Raw genomic sequence first — 16,593 nt, 5'->3', positions numbered from 1 at the left:
AGATATGCCACGACCAAGAGTCACATTCACAGAGGTCCAAAGTGAGAAAGTCAGGACGCACGAGGCAATCTAAAGAAAAGAAAAAAATCAGTTTACGTCACCTGAAATGACAGAGCGCAGGTCAGACTGTCACTGCAGCCTGATGTGCTGGTTGTTTGCTGTCACGGTTCAGAGCTGAGTAGTGACGTCTGTGACTGTTTTTTCTTTGTTAGAAAATGAGATGCTGCTGCCTCTCTGTAATTTTCCCACTCAATGCTAATTTTGCTGTGTTCCTTGTTTACAATGTGACTCAATAAAAATGTGAATAGATGTTGTTTTGTTTTTTTTTACTTTTTTTCTGTCACCGTCAGCCATTTTAAAATAATGTTTCACAAGAGCTTGTTGATCCATGAGCGCTGCAGTGCCATTAGCACGGCAAATAGAAAAAATTCCATGTGTTCAGCATTATCCCAACCTGCAGACAGGCACACCCGAGCGGAAACCTTAGGACGTTCTTCGCTCCCATCTCCATCTAATTAATTGTCAACATTATTGCTGCAACTGTATTTTTACAGACTGACTCACTCTACACAATGTGAACGCAGCCACCTTTTCTTTTTCTAAACATTTATGAAAATATGGAGAAACAAACACCAAATTCTCTACTTCTACTTGGCCAGGAGCAGAGTTCCAACACTTTTAGCTAATGGTTTTCCATTTTCTGGTCCACAAAATTCTGTTTCTAGTCACAGCAGGAAGCCATTTCAGGAAAGAAATAATGAAAACTGAAGATGGGAATCACCTGCCTGGCACTAAATGACAGAGCTAACATGGTCCTTTTATAGAAACAGCAATAACCAGCAGTTGAACACCTGAATGGTAAGATATTGACATGAAAAAGGAGCTGAGGAAGAGTAACAAATGTATCATTTACAGTATCAGAATCAGACACTTATTTTTCAATATATTTTTCACGAAAACGCGTATAATCGTGTTTTTGTTTTAATAGCCAATCATAAATTTCAGCATCATGTGTTGCTAGGTTAAAAGTTTCTTCAACCAATCATATTTTCAGTTGGCTTCAAACTGACTTATCGATATGACGATTTGATTGGATGGTCAAAAAACACAGTCTTGAGTGTAGCAAGCTGCGTCGAGCATGGACTTGACCGAAGGAAAAATAAGTTTTCTCTGCGGCCACTGTCGAACGGACATTCTCAGCTATTAGCGATTTAAAACTTATGTAATTAACACGGCAGGACAAACTGAACTTTCATCGTGGATGACGATGGAAAATGACCTCTTGTGAGAACTGCATCGCACGGCTAGTCTGTACGACGGAGTGAATTGAACTCATGCAAAGTAAGGGAGTAAGGACTTTGTGTACAACTAATCCGACGTTTTGGTGAGTAAAACGCGATTTTTCTTTTTAATTATATTGTAATTTTGTGTTTTATTTATGCTTTTTGACGTATATTCTGTCACAGCTGGGGATGAATTGTGCTTCTTGGGTTTGTTGCTTTAATAATGGCGTTAATGTGACTACAAACGTTTGCTGGGACATAACCACTCGTACGACCACACTTCTTTATAAATAATAATGGTTTCTATAGACATAATTTCGTGATTAATATATTGATTTAATCAGGAAGAACGCAACTAAGTAAGTTTGAGTTGTCAAATCAAGTCATAGCGTAGTGCCTGCCTTACATGCAGAAGGTCCTGGGTTCGAGCCCCAAAGGAATCACATACCTAATGAAAACCCCGAGTGGCAGACTGTGTGCGTTCAAAGACTCAGTTTCCCGGTTTTAGCAACATATTTATGGCAAAAACTGAACCAAAATTGAACTAGAAAGCTAATGAAATTAGCTCAGAGTATTAAGGCCACATTGAGAATAAATATAATACCATTTTGGGATTTAAGTCATACGTTTTTGAGAATCAAGTTGTAACGTTACAGAGTAAAGTAGTATAATCATGAGATTGAAGTGGTACATTTAGATTATGTTTGGATTAAACAGTAAGATCACTAGTGTCTGGAGAACAAAAATGGTGAATCTATCATTCTCTCGTATTTGGTGAAAAAATAAGGAGATACACCATCTTTAGGCTCGTATTTGGTGAAAAAATAAGGAGATATTAAGGAGACACCATCTTTAGGGTCATCAACATCACATCGAAATAAACCTGGGGACATTAAAAGGGTGGCCCAAGAAACCTTGTTTTTATGCCTTTAATTTCCTAATTTTCTTTTTTTTAATTCTCAATGTAGCCCTATTGCGATTTTTTTTATTTTAATTTTAATACTACATAGCTGGAATTGGTTTAAACTACCAATATATATATATATGTATTTTAAATTAGCCAAAGGAAGACAGTTACTCAGACAGAAAAATTGATGAACATATTTGCAGGCTCAAATACAAGACTCAAATTTGACCCAGAAGTAGAGAGAAATACTTTTTATGTCTAGAGCCAATAGATTATATGACAATGTTTCAGACACAGATTACACGGTTTCTTATTTCTTGTCAGTCCATTCAGTCTCCTTTTGTCTAACTGGCCCCACAAAAAAATGAAATCACTGTAAATGAGTTTTCCTTTAGCACATTGTGTTGCATATTGTTTGATATTGAGCTGTTTTGCTTCCACTGCATGTCCAACTACGGCCTCTTTCACTGAGGGGAGTCAGAATGAGTCAAATCACTGAAGTACAATACAAAGAGACAAGTGCTGATTCGAAACACTTTTTCTACTCAACATCGTACTAATTTTAACAAAGACAGGTTTGTGGAGCAAATATTAATCTGCAGATATGGATTTGTTTTTTGCCCTGAACTTTCACTCTATGCTTACATTTTCTCTCTGACCGGGAGACGAGGCAGTGAAGTAGCTTTAATCCATCAAACCCTGGGGTTAATTGCGCTCAATCCTGCATCTCCTTTATCAACATTTCCGCGCTTCCCAAATGAGTTCATTAGCAATTCTTTGCAATGCTCCTATAGTGTCTTAATTGAGGGTAATTAACTGAAGTGATGGTGTTAGTGGACTGGCGGACAAAGCATCAAAAACCTCGACTTAAAAGTGCAACGTAGGATACATGTCATTAATGGTGACACTTGAGAATAAACCAAGCAGAGCTCTTATTGTGCTTGGGCTTGGGATGAGGACGAGGAGGAGTGTGTTTGTTTCATTGAAACATTGTTATTTTTTGTTGTTGTTATTTAGGTAAGTGGGATAATTGGCTGAAGGGAGAAGGGTCGGAGGGCCAGATGTGGCCAGTGGGCTGTACAATGCCAGGTTCTTATTCTGTCCATTGTTAATGCGTTAAAAATATGGATCTGCTCAATTTCACAAACTAATCAACAAGATTACAACAAGACTAATAATAACGTACGATTCGAGATGGTTCTGGTAAAAGAGGCTAGTCAGTGATGGGGAGGGAGAAAGTGTGGACTTGGTGAGATTCATTAATGTGATATGAATGTGTACAGATGCAGAGGAGCATCATCATAATGTTCCCCCTGCGGCCTGCAGGCCTGGAGCAACATAATGAGGGGACGTTTCAAGGCAAGTCTGAGGCAGGCTTTTATAAAGGGCTGCCTCAGAGGAAACATTTTCAGCCTAATCTTACACATACAGAGTGTGTGTCTGCCTCCTGGACCTGAACTGGAAGATAGTTTCATAGAGAGAGAGAGGCCTGTCAGCTGAAAGCTCTGCCGCTCTCTTTCTAATTTTGTACTCTAACCACCTGAAAGTGAGGCGTTTAACTGAAGAGAAGTTCTTTAGATTTGTTGGTACTGGGTGCCGAGCAAAGTCGTCATTGTAACTGTGGTGCTCACTGATGCCTCCTGTTGATAAGAGATTCCAATAGTAGGTCTGAGATTTCTGCATCTTTGTCAGAAAGAACATTTTGTAAAAGTGCATAAGTTGTGGTTGGTTTTGATATGAGAGAAATCCTGATCAAGAAAATCACGATTTCTCCCAGCATTGCCGCAGGGCGTCAATCACAAGATTGCACATTTTGTGAGGTCCTAAGACGCGTGAATTAACTTGAATTGTGTTTGACTGAAATTCAAGCAATTTTCTGTCATTTGTGTAATCAATACAAGAAAAGAAACAATCTTCTTTTAGGCCTAAATCACAGGAAAGCACCCGATTTTTAGTCTGATAATGGCTCACTGATTAGTTTTACACGCCGCAGCTAATCGACCCTAATCAGCTTCTGGTCGTCAGTCACTGATGTGAGATGCAAAGGCAAAGACAAACCTTTTGAAAATCCAACAATGCAGCACAGTCATCTATTCTTGTAGGAATTTGCAGGAAGATTGCCTTTTGTCTGCAACGATTAAAGAACTCTGGCCAATCAGAGACTATTAACGTGAACAGAATTCTTTTGTCCAGAGCTGGATTTATTTTACATTCCATCTGCATGCAAGCTATTTAACTGGAATCTGCGATATGAGCTATAGCCAATCACAGCAATCATCCAAGGTGTGGGGTTAAACCCTGGGCAGTTCTGGAGTCCACAGGGTCACATACAGTATATAGAAAAAACAACCAATCACAAATACATTCACACTAGGGCATCTACGCCTTCTGACTTTTTCATATCGACTTGTCTGACAACATAGACAGTACAGATTTTGTGAGTATTTCTTCTGTATTTTACCCAGTTCACGTTTTATATTATTAGCATATGTTATCCCTCGTTACCTTAGTTTTTTATTTTTTGTCTCTGTGAAAGAACTTTGACCTAACCTCCTGCAGACGAAGCAGGAACTGACCAAAAGTTCTCAGACTGTGGTTACGATCCCTAATTATTTCTTCACAACCAGTGAAAGCGCAAAATGTGAAACCAGCTCTTCATATGCAAAAAAGTTGGCAGGCAACATCTGAGAAACTTCTCAAAAAAAAAAAACTGGACCGAGTTTCTGCCTAAGCAGCGGAGCGTAAACACCTTCTGCTCCCGGTATATCATCAGGTTACCAGGCCGCATTCAGAACCTTTTATGGGAAATGACAGACAGGGTTTGCGAGTCATAAAAATGCTAATATTTTCTTTCTTTTTTTTTCTATCGGACCCTCTCTCGACTGTTGTATTGTGTGGCCAACAAGAACAGGCTGCAAATTGGAAGTGTACGGCACAACGAGGTTTGACTCGACCCTCCGACTCTTTTCATTCTTCTAATTAAATCTGACCTGCGACTAGCCCCGTCAGATGAGGTAACGGTGGGGAATGAAGTGGAGAGCAGGGAGTGGGAGGTGGTGGTCTGTACTGGTGGTGCACATTATCAGAGGACTGTGATGTAAACTGGTGTGAGATCAAAGATTTTCGGCGGAGTGCGGCACCCGCTTGTCTCTAAACAGTATGAGATTGAAATTGATTATGCCAAGTGAAGCAAGACAGTGCAAAGGAAATTGGAAATGATTGCTGGATGGTGAAGCAGAGAAAAAAAAACTCTGAACATGTACATCATGTTATAAAGATGCTAAAGCATTTAGACAAAGTAATTACTGAGCGTTATGGCTTGAAATCAATAACAATTAGAATGAAGAAATTATAATTACCCCTCCGCAATTACATTGGCTTTCACACATTCATTTTCACAATAGGTTTATAGAGGAATATAATCATGGGACTGCACTGGTGTCATGGGAGGAGGTTGGTGATTAAATGTTCTGATTAAAGCTGTAGTGTAGCTGTAGCCATGTATTCTATGGTGATTGATATTTATATTTGCAAAGTTATGGATCTTTTTACTTTTCGCAGTTTGTTCTCCTTTCTGCTAATCTTTAGCTACTTTTTGGGCTAAACTAATTTCCAGCTGAAATAAGACACGAAAATAAGACACAAAAGTGTGCTAATATTTGGCTAAATGTACCTACATTTTATGAGGAATTTTTCAGTTATTTTTTTACAACATTTTTGTTGTTTGTTATGCTAACTTTTAGATACAGTAGTTTTTGGCCACCCCCAAAGTGTCTGTCCAGAAAACATTTGGCCGTCAAATATGGTTGGTGACTCATTACCTAGAGAATGAGATAATGTAGCGTATGCCTATAGCTAATTATATTTAATGCCTAAAAGATGCCGGTGGATGGAGTTGTATTCATTAATGAAAACATTCTTTGCTCTCCCAAGTCTTAACTATCACCGTGTTTATATAATGAAGCTTCACAGAAAGTACATGTAAAAATAATATAATTTCTTGTCCATGTAAAAAGTTCCAGTAAAATTATTTTGGCTTTAAGCATTCAACTACAGACATTTATATATTTCTCTAATCTCCAGTTGCATTTTTGTTCTGCTCTGTATCGACATTCTGAAATTCAATTTCCTTTCCTTTAGGCTATGTCTGATGTCTGAATATGTGTGAACTTGGAGAGATATGTTTTCCAAGTATTGGTTTATATTGCGTCATTTGACCTGTAGCAAACTTAAAGCTTTTTTCTTTTTTCTATAGATCTCAGTTTGTCTGTTTTTTATAGCAATTATACAAATGTTTACGTTAGCTACATGTTGTGCTAACCTTTAGCCAACTTGAGGTAATATTTCAGTTTTCAGATTCCACAGTGAAGGGGAGTTGGATGGTTGGAAGCAGTGCAAATTTTTACTGACGTAACTTTTGGTATAAATCTGGTGGTGCTGCATGGCTTTATTTGGTTGTGGAGAGATGGTTTTGGAGGTTTTACAGGGGAACCAGTTCTGACTGAGAACCTGAGTCATATAATCTGAGCCGCCTTCCTGATTTGACTGGAATATTTTATTTCACCTGAACTTTATCGTCTGAGCCTCTGCTCATCTCACTTAAATTTTAATCATTTGTGACCTTAGCCCTACTATAATGCAGAGTTAATTTAAATTCTGCCCCAGAGGCACTTTTATAATCTGGATTTTGGAAAGAGCCCCATAAATAAAAAATACTATGGATCTGCCAGGAAGGCTGTGTTTGTGTGAGCAGTACAAGTCAATAAAGTCAAAACTCTCAAGGAGAGAATGATTGGTTTTTGGTGGCGATGTGGATATAAATACATTATAAAATATATATTTTATAGCTAACAGCATGAGGTTGAGTTAAAGGGTTAAACTTTAACATTCATATTACTAATTGTGTTCTTGTTATAAAACTTTTATTATCCATAATTTTGCGAGTTTACTTTGGATGGTTACCTGTGGTATCAGTTGTCGACTTTTAAAAAAAAGTATTTTAAAGCTTTATCTTTTTTCTCATTAGACGTTTATTAAGTTTGAGTTAAATTTGATTAGAAAGTCATGAAATGAATGAAATGATGCAAATTCTCCCAGCAAATATGAGACCAGACACCATTGTAGGAGTTCATTGATGCTGTTTCACAGCTGAGACAGAGGAGACGCAGGAGTGTAAAGAGCAAACTGGCAAACAGCCCAAAAGCTGCCCGTGGCTGAGGAGGAAAAAAAATATCAACTTGTATATTTTGCAGACAGCAAGGATGAAGTAGGGTTACGTCGACAACCACTGGGAGCAGACAAAAGTTCAGATGCAGGTGAAGAACCAGGTCAGAAGACGTCGTCACTGCTGGTTATTTTATTAAGCTTCCTGTGACTCTCGGAAATATTTCACGCCTTGGTGGAAAATCCTAAAATGTCACTGCCGTCGTCTGCAAGGCTGATATTCATTGGTAAATAAATCAGCAAAGAACAGCAAAATAATACCAACAAGCCCAGTTGAAAGTTGGGAAATGTCATTTTGAAGGAAAAAGAACAGATCTTATTTTTTTTTTATAGTAAAACCTTAGGAGAACGTTTTAGTTGGTCTTAAAATTTGATGAAAACTATTATCTTTTAAAAAAAAAATGTATTCGAGCAAGCTTTTATGTCCTTTATATTTACTATACATTTCTTTTTACATTGAGTATTACAGCCTTATTGTTTCAAATATTTGTTTTGACATTAAGCTAATATTTTTTGTTTTTTTTAATTCAACCTATTGTTAGTCATCAGAAACTGTTATTCTAAATTTTCATGTTTTTTCTTCACATACTAATTCTGTTTTTTGTATGTTTTCGTTTTTTAACAAGATTTTAGTTTTAAACAGGATAGAAACGTATATTATTTGTTATTTTCATTTTTAAGCTAAATTTTGTATAGTTTTTGTGAGTTTTCTAAACCTATTGCGTACAGTTCCTGTATTTCTGTTCTACTTTTAGTCGGTTCTTGTTGCTGATTTTCATTTTTTTTTTGCTGTATAATGAGACTCAGAGTGCATTATTAATTAAAAAAAAGAAAATATTTTTGATAAATGTTGCTATAACTCCACATGCTGCTCCTAAATTAAGCACTGCAGATGAAAACTTGACTCCTGCTGCGTTTACAAAGCTCTCGGAGGAAATAATCATGTAGTGAAGGGAAACTTTGGACGACACTATTAGATTATTTTTTCTCAGTTTCTCTGTGATGATTTGAAGTTGTACGTGAGAATCAATGGGAGATCAGTGTCTTGTAGATGAACCGACTGAGCCGTTATCATTCGTTCATTCATCTCCTGTTAGGGGTCAGGCTGAGGGGAAGCTGGAGCCAATCCCCGTTAAACCTTTTGGTTCTAACAAATCAAAGGGAAGTTTAAGTTTCCTGTTGAGCAGGAGAAAAGCCCTAGAGCCCGGATGCTGAGTTTAAATGATTAGCTGATGATGAAGAAGATGATGAAGGTGATGAGTCTCAGAATCTGGACCTGGACATTGATACAAAGTATGAGGTGAAATTAGTGGCAGGGCATCTTTAACTGCAGTTGTCACGGCTGGTTTGTCTCCACGGCTGATTTATTAAATCCAACTTCCTGACTCACACCGCTTCCTGTCTCCCCTCACTGAAGGCCGATTTTATTTATATCCCTTAAAAAAAAATCTGTTCTCTTTATCATTGCCCACATAAAAATCACCAAGTACAGCTGGAAGCATTAAAACACGCACTATATATATATATATATATATATAAACTTTCAGTGAATTCATAAGGAATAAAGACTGAGACATTGACAAAATAGGTCAAATATCAGCAGGGTTTCTTTAGATCACTCCCTGCTACGCTTTCTCCACTTCAACCTTATCACTGCCTGTGGTACTGTAACACAAAGACGATTAAATTTCAAGTTTAGTCCAAAAGTTATAATAAATTGCACTAAGTGTTATGATCTGCAAATAAAAAAAGACTTATTAATATTTTAGACCTTCCCAAGATGTTCAATGATGATGATCATCATCATTCTTTTTTTCATTACTCCAAGGTCTTGGAACTTTGGCACATTTATTCATTACAAATATGATTTTGCCAAAAATGATTCTTTGTAAAGTCAGTTTAATGAGTTGATAGTTCGTATCCCAGAATCAACCATGAAGTAAAAATGGCTTAAAGAGTTGGTATAAAAACAAAAAAGAGGTTCAACAATGAAGTCAGATATAGTAATTACCTATAGGTCAACAGACAACAACTGAAACAGTTTAGCCATGAAAACAGCAATAAAGCATTTGTTTCTGCACAATGAAGTTAACTTAAAGTAAAACACAAAAATAACTTACAAAAAGGAACCGATAAAAGACCAAGGATTAGGTTAGAAAAAGCTAAAGAGTAGTTTCTTTCAGCCTAGAAGTAGCCATTTGTCCAAAATATCAGTAAAAGGACAAAAACCTGCCACAGTTAGCTAAAATGATTTACGATGTCATTATGGCCACCGTGTTTCTGAGAGCCTTGACGAGACGTTGGATCAGTGGTGTATTGTGCGCAGTTCACTGCCACTGGAACCATTTGCTTACATACAATATGACCATTATATAAGTAGGACATTAAAAATGTGTCCTAAAAACAATGACTGTTTTATGAACTTTCCAAACCGTCCTCTGTTACAGCTATGTACGACTCTTACTTGGCAGCGATGGTTGTTTATGTAAGTTTATGTTGGAATCTTGGTCCGTTTGTAGACCAGGAAAAATCATGGAGCGTGGCCAGAAGATGGAATAGCTAAGACACTGAGCGTGTGGTGTCTTCAGGAGTTCAGCATAGGAGAAGGAAAATGTCGTTTTCTTTTGTACTGGTCTTAAAAGGGTATCATCTGCATATGTGTGAAGTCTGCCCTGCATATCTACCCTGCTATGGAACAGTTCATGTGTGTATTGTGTTCCTTTAATGCAAAGTATATACTGTATATTCAAGTACATACAGAAGAATTCATTTTTACTTATGTTTGCTTTTTTGCTCATCAAAATATTTTTACGTTTCAAGACGTTTTTAAATGTTCTTTGCTTTTTTGCTCATCAAAATATTTTAACGTTTCAAGACGTTTTTAAATATTCTTGATATTTTACCCACTGTCAAACATCTTTCATTTTAATTATTTTTTATAGATGTATCTCTTCCTTCATTTAAAATTATTCAAATATTTTATTTTTAACAATACCATTTTATATCAATGTTTAGAGCTCACCTTAAAGTATAAATTTTGACCTTATTTTGTTAACATTCAGATTTTACCTCAGTGTTTATATTTTGCCTCCAATTTTACCTTATCCTAACACTGACATTTTTATAATGATAATTAACCTTCACTGTAATCTTTAATTTTCAATCTTATTTTTCATATTTTTGCCTTATTTATACATTTACATGACTCATTTTTATAATGATAATTAACCTTCACCTAATCGTTTATATTATACCTTAATTTTGACCTTTTACCCTGATGTTTGCACTTTCAACATTTTAACCTTATTCTTTACTTTTTAAGCAGAGATCAGTGTTTGACCAGTGACACATTGACAGATCTGAAATCGAACGCCTGACTTTTTGATTAGTAGCAAACACATCTTTATTGAATGTTCATCCATAGTTTGCGTGTTTAGATCAACTCAAAGTTCTGACAACCCCCAAAAAACAACAGAGAGAATATGATGATTTTTTCAAATTAACTTCCAGAAGGGTGTTAAAGCCCACAGCAGCTAATACTTGGAAGAGTAACAAACCCTGGAATTACTGACATGCCTCCTATTTTTGGGACAGATGAGCAGGTCAATATGTGGAGGGACAGAAAACATTGGTTCATCCTTCTGCTCCACCTCCACTGTTATGTAGAAGAAAGTTTCTGGTGATGGGCATGAATATTTAAAGCGTTTATAATGAGGGAGGTTAGTTTTTTTTGTCAGGCACTTAATGCTTTTCTAAGTTATAGATGAGCGGTCAAAAGGTTGAAGCCCTGGTGAGAGTGCAGCAGACGGCCGTAACTCTTGTAGCAAGTTAATTGGTTTAGCGCTCATTGTCTCCTGGTGCACTTTCAACACTTAACACTTCCACACCTCCATTGATCTCCCATCATGCCTTATTTTCTCTTCCCCTGCCATATCTTCACTATGGCGAGCGTGTGGTTGCAGGTGTTCTTGTTTTGTATGTTATTGTCCGAAACTCTCTTTCGTCCAAATATCAGATGTTCAGAACGGATGTAACATTAATCAAAAAAAGATTCCAGCCAGTTGTTAGTTGTTTTGTTTGTTTTTTTGCCACAGGAACAGCGACGACGGTCAATAAAGCAGCTGTGTGTGTGCTCCCTGGGCAGACAGTGGGTTCATACCCGAGACCCTCAGTAACACAGATCGATGGAGTTTACTTTGGCAGCAGAAAGTAAGAAAAAGTAGAAAAAAAGAGCGGCCGAAGCACGAGACTTTTTTTTCAACTCTTCTGTTTATGACTTTTATATGTTCTGAGAAAAAACAGGTTTGAGTTGAAACGACTGTCAAGGACTAGAGCTGAAAAAAGCAACACGCTCTTTACATAAAAGTTGAGGATGTTCTTGTCATCATCAGAAACATGCAGAACAGCAGTTTCCTGAAAAACAGAAGCCACATGTAACTTTTAACTTAAAAGTTTTTTTTAACTTCAACTTCTCCATGACTTTGAGTTAAATAAGCCACCTTTGCTTCACTGCAGAGTTCTTTTTTTTTTTTTAACTTTAATAAGCAAAGGTGTTACAGATCACATTAGCCCTGCCTCTGTGCAGTGCATGTAATTTAGAACAAGGTCACAGAGCAGAAACATGGGTTCTCAAATGGAACTCTTTAATTTACACCTGTGCTTTCAGCGGTGTGGCCTGTCAGGATGGTTTGTGTCTTTTTATTAAGTCCAACAGAATGAAAATGTTAAGGTATCAATGTGTTTACCAGCCTCATTTATATGTCTGTATATGTGGATGATGCTGTGAATGAACTGAGCTAATCAAGCTAACGTGGTAACCAGTCAGTTTATTTTCAATAGTCATTTGGCCATTTGGGTTGTTTTTTAGTTAGTATGTTGTCTTTCGCTACTGGTGCTAACCATTAGCTATTATTTAAGTGTAGCTACAGTGGAACATCATCATTTTGGACTTGTTCATGGCTTCATTATCTTGAAATTCTTTATGGTAATTTGGTTAATTTATGATGTCCTGGACTGTAGTTACATTGCCATCTCACATAAATGTATTTAGAACTTTTTGTTCTGTCATTCATCCCCGACATAGGGCATTAAAACTGGGCAACTAGTTCTGTGCTTGCCATCTCCCATAAATTTATTTAGAACTTTTTGTTCCGTCATTCATCACCGACATAGGGTGTTAAAACTGGGCAACTAGTTCTGTGTGTAGTAGTCAAGTGGTGATGTATGAGGCAGACAACGTTTGTAGGTAATACATTGTATTGTGCTTCAGTTTTTTGGGGGGAACTTTTTGCCCTTCGATATGGCTTGGGGTAAGTCAAGATACATCACACTGTAGGAATGAAATTATTTTTGGTATTTTTGGCTGAGATATAAATGTTTGAAGTACATTTCTGTATATTTTGCCAACTAATTTCTTTGATAGTACTTTTAGTTTTCTCATCAAAACAGCATTCATACTGTCTTTTATCTTCCAGTTTTCTAAGGTGCATCTAATTATTCTGCACAACATCTGCACTAGGTGCATCATCAGAATACCGGGTCAGAATTTAATTAAGTTTCATAAATTCTCAACACGACTTTTATTAATGCTTCTGTGTTTTGTAAAATTCTTTCCTGCAATTAAAGTTAGTGAAATGAAGCATAAACAAAGTTCGACGACAGCGAGTCAAGTTGCTTCTAAGCATTAGTCACATTTCTGTAACTTCATTTGTTTCCTGCTGCTGCAGAACTATTTCGGAATGACTTTGTTTTTTTTACTGGTGACCTTCTGTCCTGCTGTTCACAGAGAGTTTTTCTTTTTTCTTTTTTTTCCCTCATTCCTCAACTCTCTCAAAACGATGGGTAACGAGGTGGTTCTTTCATTGCACGTGTTTGCATGCTGTGTATGCTTTCCTGCTGCCTCCCCGCCTCATAGTGTGATTGTATGTGTGTGTGTCAGAGTGCACATTTCTTCTATAATCCCTGTCAAACATCCAGCTTCCAAACTGGAACAGTTGCCAATTAACTGGCTTTTTTCCCTGAGAATTAAAACGTAAACAGCTTCTCTTTGTGTGGAGTGCGACAGAATTAAATTTAAAAACCCTTTGTGTTATTATGATCTATGAAACAGCGAAGTGAAGCGTCGATCCTCCATCGTTTGACCTTTACCCTCCAGCTGACTCACAGGGGAGTCTGTATTTTCCCTCACATTGTGCTGAACTCCAGCACCTGTCAATCCAACACAATCCAGGAACCTGAAGCGTTCCGTCTCCCCAGTTCACCTGCAGTGTTTCAACCTGTTTCCTTTCAATCCTGTGCATGCTCTTCATCACAATGCTTGTAAAAACCCATTCTGAACATACATGAAGTTCTGTCTTTTGTTTTCTCCTCGAGTTGTTTATGTCAGATGGATTATCAACTAGCACAGACGTCAAGTCCGAGTCCTGCAAAAAGGAATACATTTGCACTTAAAATGACCTTAGCGTTGCTTTTAGAACATTAGCAAATAAATAACTATAGTAACCTGTAGAAAAATAAATCAAATGAAAAAAAAAAAACTCCCACTAGGCTTGGATAGTTGTCATCAACCAAATGGTTTTAAGAGTTGGCATATGGATAAGAAAATATTACATTATTGAAATAAAACATGAAATCAACTTAATGTTCAGCCGTTTAACAAAATTAAAAAAAGGGTGATAAAGTTAAAAAGCTAACGTTAGCTAAGTAAATAATATCAAGAGTTTAACATTAGCAAATAAAAACCAAATACAAGTTAATTCGCAAAAAGCTAGGGGTGTTAGCATCAAAGACCGCCAGTGATTAGCTAAAACAAAATTCCGATCAAAATAAACTGGAAGGAAAAAAAATTGATATTTTGTATTGTTTTGTTGTTTTAAAAAATCTCTGTGCCCCTTCTACAGCTAAGATGCTAAGCTAGCAAGCTAATGTATGAGCAATAGAGCATTTATAGACTCTTCTTATTTTCTTCTCTCTGCTTTCTCTTTATCCAGTCTTTCTTGCTCTTAAACCACAGTCACCGGAGAGAACCGTCTACTTCGCCAGCATTAACAACGAGTTCTGCTTCACAACAGGAGCCGACAGTGAGTCTCGTCTCATTTCAAAGTGTGTGGAAATCACACATTTTCCTATTTCACCCACTCATCACACTGACTTGGTTTTGTGAAGGAGAACTGTTATGGTTCCACAGAGACACCGTATCTTCCTCAGCCCTGAGGTCCGTGATCGGCTGTTTTCTATCTCGGTAGATAAAATCCTCCACTGTAATTAAAAATGTATGTACATTTAGTTTTACTTCAGCCAGAAAAGGAAAGTATAGATCGTTTCTTCCTCCATCACACTGGGATATTTCTGAGAAATAAAAAACTGCAGTTCTTAATAGTAGTTTCCTGATTTTCCTACCTCCATGAAAGTACTGTAATGATTATATACTATTGGTTTTCTTAATTGATAAACGAACGTTCAGTCAAGCTGTGCAGTTACAAGCAGTTTTTATTGATTTTTTTACCTGCAGTTTACAGCAGTTCGAAGAATTGACACTGGATCTCAATTAATCATGATTAATCGAGTCAAACAGACATTCCTAAGAATCCAAAAAAATATTAGCAGGTGTTTGATGGAATCATGAAATATGAAAAAATGTTGAGACATATTTAGCTTTAAGATTGAGAGAGAATTTTGTGTTTTCACTTAAGGATGATTCTCTGTTTTTCTACAGTGTAACAGCGGTGGAAGATTTCAAGATGATGACAAAAATCTGGACTGCAGGCAGGTCAGCCACTTTTTGTCTTTAAAGACGTGTGTTTTTAATTTGTGCAGAATGAGGTCTGGGATCATCCTGCTCGGAAAAAGCCGTAAAAAGCACCGCATGTTTTGAAAAATTTGAGCGTAATCCTCAGTGTCATTGTTTCCCGTAACATAAATGCCAAAGAGTGGTTGGGAAAACGGAGGAGATGAAAATGCTGTTCAAATGTTTCCTCAGGAATTGCAATAACATAGCAGCTATCCTGTTGGTCATTAAGAATTCCCACAAGCTCTACATGCATCGACGTTGTTTCAAACCATTAAACATATTCTGGATGTAAGACCTGGTGACATTACAGTGTGTCATATCAGGCTCCCGTTCCTCCCTGTGGCTCCATCATGAGGCGGGATAATGTCACATTAATGCTGTTCAGCATTTGCCGTGATGGAGTCATCGCGCTGCAGCCTTCCAGCGTGAAGGACAGTTTAGATGTAGAAATATACACACAAGCGCATATCAAATGGCAGCAATGGAGCCCCTGCAGCTGGAACGAGACGTCTTCACTGTTTAGAATGAAAAAAATAAAAAATAAAATAAATAAAATCAAGATAATAATTGAGTCAATTTCAGATTTTTACTCCCTCAGAGCTTCAGGAGAAAGTGGATCCCAGTTAACGTTGGTAATTTTTATTTCCTTTTAACTGCTTTTCCTCGGCTGCTGTTGTGAACTAGCTGCAGATGAATTTTAATGTAGGAGTAAATGTGTTTCTGTGATTTAATTAAATGCCTATAATATTCTTCTCCCCAGTTTAAGCAGTTTGAGCTGCAATACAAAATAACCGTCGCCTTCCTTTTCATCAAGAAAACGACCATTAGAATCCCCTAAAATATTTATTCAATTAAAGTACAATTAGAGGCTTTGTTATTGACCTAGTGTAATTAATTCCACATTAATTTAACAGAAAATATTACCCACGATATGCATGGTTTTTAATTCAGTGTTGGTTCAGGACAGGACAGAATTATTAGACATACTGATGAACAACAAAATATTGATCTTTGTAATCAATAACTTTAGGTGCAATAGCGCCACCTTATTAGCTGAAGCTCTTGATTAGTGTAATTTGTGTGTCAGAAATATAAGAAGTGGTCAGCTGTCAATACAATTACACACTAACTAAATACCCATACGTCTCCTCTGCAGTAGCCATGTGCAGCATCGAGGTTGGTGCCCCTCACTTTGGGAACCACATCCCTTCAGAATGCACAGAGTTTAAATGTGTTAGATATCACAAGCGTCCTGTAATATTTTATGTTAATATAGAGTACCTATGACAGTACTTAGTGCCATCTGTAGGTCAGGAAAGAGACTGGTTGTGCTCACTTTTGCACATCACAGAATAGTGTAATAACTGATGAAACCTGCCTACAGCGGCTTT

General features: G+C 37.1%; 1 long non-coding RNA gene across 2 annotated transcripts in view; it reads left to right on the top strand.

Annotated features, from left to right (window-relative positions):
* The first annotated feature begins 780 nt into the window (after nucleotides 1-780).
* LOC103382731 (uncharacterized) overlaps nucleotides 781-16,593 on the top strand; it is a 28,981-nt gene continuing 13,168 nt past the window's right edge. Inside the window, exons 1-3 of one of the 2 annotated variants that reach the window (XR_003050377.1) lie at nucleotides 781-1,384; nucleotides 14,403-14,492; nucleotides 15,128-15,181. This is a non-coding gene — a long non-coding RNA (uncharacterized LOC103382731). The remainder of the gene's footprint in view (nucleotides 1,385-14,402; nucleotides 14,493-15,127; nucleotides 15,182-16,593) is intronic. The other variant, XR_521945.3, reaches the window with a different exon arrangement.

This window comes from Cynoglossus semilaevis, chromosome 8 (assembly GCF_000523025.1).
Source record: "Cynoglossus semilaevis isolate Cse_v1.0 chromosome 8, Cse_v1.0, whole genome shotgun sequence".
Lineage (NCBI taxonomy): Eukaryota > Metazoa > Chordata > Actinopteri > Pleuronectiformes > Cynoglossidae > Cynoglossus > Cynoglossus semilaevis.
The sequence above is the reverse complement of the archived record's forward strand: the minus strand, read 5'-3'. Positions and strand labels throughout refer to the sequence as shown.